Here is a 5,554-nt window from a genome sequence, read left to right on the forward strand (position 1 = left end):
TCATTTTGATTCTTGTGCCACGTCATAACACCGTTAAAAAGTTAATAGCAGAGAGAGCAAAATAATTCAATATGTAAAGTTCAGTGAACAAAATAGAAAATTGAAAGTTGGGCGAGGAAAATAGGTGAGAGAGTATAGTACAGTGAGGAACGGTGTAATTTACCAAAGTATTAAATGAATAGTTTTTCATTAATATATGATGATTATAAATAGTAGTATACGTTTTAGAGACTTTTAACTATTTGACAATAACCATTCAAATAATTTACAGTAGTTGATGTTCGAAGTCATTTTTAAAAAACAATCATTTATTTAATTGAAGTAATTTAATTCGTGCGTTAAATAAATAGTGAAAAATACTCATAATTCTTTTAAAAAAATGGGACATGTTAACGTTGATAGCACTAATTAATAAATTATAACAATTATAGCTTTAAAATGTTTGTTGAGATAAATTAAAATTCTAGTTTGGTACGATTTCAACTTATTGATCTAAAAGGCTTATAAAATACAGAAAGAAAGAAAAAACAATTGATCAATAAAACAAATCGATCACTTATGTCCCAGAAAAAAATTGTCGAACACTTTTGTTAACATTAATAAATTGATTATTAATCAATAAATAAAAATTTAAAGACTACTTTGTGGTAGATTTAATTAATTATTTTTGTTATTGCATTAATTTGACTCTCGAAATTATTTAATTATGTCATCTTAAACCCGAAAGCATGACAATGAGTGTTGACACAAGTGGTTAGAATTCATAAATTTGAGATTGTAAGGCCAAGGTCGAATCTTACCACTGTCACTCTTGGTGGACAATATGTAAATTCCTATTGAGTCTTAAGATTATCTGCCCTGAACTGGACGAGTCACTTGTGACCTAATTTTTTTATAACAAAAAACCCTAAAACCTAAACTTTAAATCTAACTTAAAATCCTAAATCTTAAACCTTAACTCCTGACTTAAATTCTTAAACAACAATGTAATATTTTAAATATTGATACTTAAATATTGATACAATTAAATAACTTCGAGATCTAAATTGATGCGAAAATATCATATGACTAAAAATAATAAATTTAGTCTATTATAAGGATAAAAATAACCCGTTAATCATAAATAAACTAATTTTACATCAATAAATAATGAAAAAATATCTAAAATATTAAGACTGACTTGCTAATGAATTTCGATTTTAAGGTACTTCAATAGCACATATTTTACATCAATAAATAATGAAAAAATATCTAAAATATTAAGACTGACTTGCTAATGAATTTCGATTTTAAGGTACTTCAATAACACATTCTTTAAACAATTTTAAGGTATGTCAAAAGGGAAGTCTTACATGCGGTAGCATAATATACAATTAAGGAAAATCGTTATCGAAAATGTTATTATTTTTTTAACATTTTTTATAAAAATTACATAAAACATTATTATTTCTATCTAAAATATTATTATTGGGCGCTTTACTGGGTTTGTTAACATATCTGGTAAATCACTACCTAAAATATTATTTTTCTACTGAAAATATTAATATTGAACACTTTACAGGAAATATTAAAAAATATTAATATTTTAGATAAAAAAATAATATTTTAGATAAATTTTTATCAAAAATATTAAAAATAATAATAACATTTCTGATAACATCTTTCCTTAACTATATATTAAGACTGTCGTACGTCAAAATTTTCTACGTCAAAAATAACAAGTCATAAATATGGAATGGTGTTAATTTATAAAATATATTTTAAGGGTGATATTTTAGTAAAAAGGCGGAGATTACCCAACCCAAAAAAGCTTGAGAATTTGCGGGGAAATTCCCACTACCTCTCACTCTACAGTGTGACGCGGAGATGACCAAATCTCCTATTTCCTTTTACTTTGATACTAACAAAGGGTTCAAGAGATTTATCAAAACACCGATGGAAGAGAGTTTAAAACCTTCCGGTTACAAACAGTACGTGGCTGGCTTGTTCGCTGGTGTCGCCACCGTTATCATCGGTCACCCCTTGGATACTGTGAAGGTATAAGTTATTGCTGATTCTGTTGCTTTTTATTTCAAAAATTAAAGCTCTTTTAGTATGGGCCCGACAGAATTTCAAGAATTATATTTGTTAACTTGTAACAATTAACAATTTAACCAGGTGGTTAGCATTTCCAGGAATGTGGGTCAATAATCGAATTTCAAGATCGGAAAAGTTCCTCTTTGGGAACATGTAAATGTTAATTAGATTCTTTTAACCTAAGCTTCATTTCCTTGCTTCCTGGTTTTCTTGGCAATGCTACAATCACTAAATTTCTTTTATTATTTACTGTGGCTTGGTCAGGTTAAGTTGCAGAAACACAATACTACAGTGCATGGGATTACATATAGGAATGGCTTGCATTGCACTGCTAGGATTCTTGCATCTTAAGGGGTATGCTTCTTGATCCTTGTTTATTTTCCTTTCCCTATCTAGAACCCTGTTCGTAGATTTGTTCTTTGGTGAGAATTAGATCATTATTGAATATCTAAAGAAATACTGCGGTGGAAAGAGATCATGTTTTTCTTTTTATAACTTTTTGAACTTGAATACCTCCAGTTTATTTTTTTTATATGGTTGCTTGCTGTTCAAAGTGCAAAATGAATCAGTAGGATATAAAGATATAAATGTTCAACTCTCTCAGATTTCAACATTTTGTGCAGAGAAGCTTATTTTCTTTCATGTTAATTCCTACACCGGATCATGTATGCTATTTTCCTAAAATCTAAAAATTGTTGATAATGGAAATACTGGACAAATTTAATGAAGTTATCCAGGAATTTGTGAAGATAGAGAGAATTTCTTGCAAGTTGTATATGTCCAAAGGGGTAAAAAATAAAAAAACTCTTAAGACTTCCTCAGTATCTACAGCTGTGATTCTAAAACCATGGTATTGGTCACTATATAAGTGGAGAGGATCCTAAAGCACATACAAGGTAGTTTGTGGAATGTGAATCACCAGTTCAATTGTTGCGACAGTATAATCCTATAACAATCCATAAATCTTACCATATTTTATAAATGATTATTACCGTTTCCCTTACATTTGACATATTTGATTTTGCTGGAGAACTCATGGTTAGCCTCTGCAGGTCAGAGGACTTTATACAGGGGCAACACCATATTTTGATGGAATGGCTTTTGAAAGTTCGCTTCTTTTTGGCATTTATTCGCAAACAAAAAGTTACTGCTGGTTTGTTATAAAGAGAATTGGAGGCGATATACCTGTTTCCTTAATAACATGTTTCCAACACATTGTAATGTTTCTAATTATTTTTTTTATTTTTTTGCTAATGAAGGGAGGAGTTCAGAGTAGCAGGCCACAGCCCCAAGTAATAATTCCTTCTGCTGCTTTTGGTGGAGCTATTATCAGTCTTGTTCTATGTCCATCGGAGCTAGTGAAGGTATGAATTAGTTTTTATGTTCTGAAATTACTTGCTCTATGATAATTGATCATTATTCTCTTTTCCCCAAAAGTATGCTTGTGACAATGGGCTTCTCCAGTGTAGGATGCAAATTCAAGGCACTGACTCATTGGTTCCAAAGTGTAGTGGCTACAGCAGTTCCATTGATTGTGCACTAAAAACCACAAAAAGTGACGGGGTGAGAAATACTCTGCTTTTTGGCAACTTAATTCATACATGAAATTAAACTAATGGAACACCTTTCAGGTTACAGGTGCCTTTCGTGGTGGATCTGCAACATTTTTAAGGGAATCTGTTGGAAATGCAGTCTTTTTTAGTGTATGAATATGTCCGTTATTATATGCACTTACAGCTGAAAACTGGTTCATCTGACCATAGTAGTTTGGTTGATATGGAAATTGGAATTTTGAGTGGTGGTCTGGGTGGTGTAGCTGTAAGTGTTCTGACATCCTTGCATTTTGTTTTTTCAGTTTAGTTACAATATGGTCTGTTTAATCTAGTTTTATTCTTTTCTTTCTAGTTCTGGTCAACTGTTTTACCTTTGGATGTGGCAAAAATCATTATCCAGACTGCTCCATATAGAAGCTATTCAACAAATCCTTTTCAAGTTTTAAATTCGGTGAGACAATCTGATTCCCTCCCTGTATATTATGGTGTCAGAATCCACCTTTTGTGGCACAAGAAGATGGATAGCAGAATGGTGGAGGCTTTATATGAAGATCAAAACGATATTAAAAGAAAAGGATGACGTTCTAATTGTTTCCTTGCCTTGTAGATTTACCGGAGGGCTGGACTCAGAGGATGCTATGCAGGGCTTGGTCCTACTATTGCGAGGGCTTTTCCAGCTAATGCAGCTTCAATCGTCACCTGGGAGTTGGCCATGAAGCTTCTTGGAATCAAGAACAACTAAGGAAGCTAATACTTAATTCGTCTAATCTCCGGAGACTTCTTTTGAATTTGTAATTGGCTTGGTGGCTGATCTTTTAGCTCGCATATTGACATGGGCTGCTCCTTGGGTTTAAATGATATGAGCATGAAGTTCAATATTTGTCGCAGGAAAGAGTGGTTTGACATGTTCATGCAGTAGCTCGAAGACATTTGAGTTGTTTTCTGAGTTATACCCAGGTTTTTTTTGACGTGTCTATTGTTGTCTGGTTGAGGATGTTCCTTTATCAAAGCTTATTCGAGCGAAGTATGGTAAAAACATTTGATAAATTTGTATAAGCAGATACTATATGTTTTATTGATTCGAGTATGTAGAACCTGAAACGATGCATAATTAAGATGCTGAGCTTAGAATTTAGACTACTTTAATTTTTACATCTAAACTGATTTTTACTTCCAATTTATTATATCAACACTTTTCAATTTTTTTTACTCAACTCTAACAAAACATACAATTACTAGCACAAAATTGAATATTCCTAAAAGTTTATTTGTTTTTCCAATAGCTATACTTTACAAGACCTTTGAAATCAAACCTAAGGTGTTACATATTTAGATATAACAGAAGTTTATTATTTGTGTTATGTTAGTCTTTAATTTTATGAAGATAAAAAATGAAAGAATTAAATTTCAGAATAAAGTATATAATTGGTCATTAAATAATATTAAAATGTTTTTTTATTTAAATTTTAAAAATTATAAAACAGCCATTAAGTTTTTTAAATGATTATAAAATATTCATTAAATTTTATCAAATTATTATAAAATGATCATTAAACTTATCAAATTTTTATAAATTAGTCTTCACACTTATTAAAAGTTATCATTATCTTATAACATGCAATGATCATGGTACAATATTTTGGTAAGTTTAATGATCATGCTGTATCTTCTAAAACTTCACGACTAAAAAATCATTTTAGATTAGTTTAGTGACGATTTTGTACTTTACCCTAAATATTTTAAAAGTTAGAAAAGAGACAGGGATTGTGGTATAATTAAACCCAAATCTTGATTCATGGAAACAATTAACGAGAATGACTGCTACATTCCAAATTCTGACGGCAGAAAAGTTGTCAGATGATCCAAATAAAACGTTAAATTGCTGTGTTTTCTACATTTGATGGGTCTTCACAGTTGACATCCAA

At 30.7% G+C, this 5,554-nt stretch overlaps 1 pseudogene; it reads left to right on the forward strand.

The window, feature by feature from the left end:
- The first annotated feature begins 1,857 nt into the window (after positions 1-1,857).
- LOC120131655 lies at positions 1,858-4,708 on the forward strand (annotated as a pseudogene).
- The last annotated feature ends 846 nt before the right edge of the window (positions 4,709-5,554 follow it).

The sequence above is a fragment of the Hibiscus syriacus genome, unplaced genomic scaffold, assembly GCF_006381635.1.
Source record: "Hibiscus syriacus cultivar Baekdansim isolate YM2019G1 unplaced genomic scaffold, ASM638163v2 tig00110556_pilon, whole genome shotgun sequence".
Classification (NCBI taxonomy): domain Eukaryota; kingdom Viridiplantae; phylum Streptophyta; class Magnoliopsida; order Malvales; family Malvaceae; genus Hibiscus; species Hibiscus syriacus.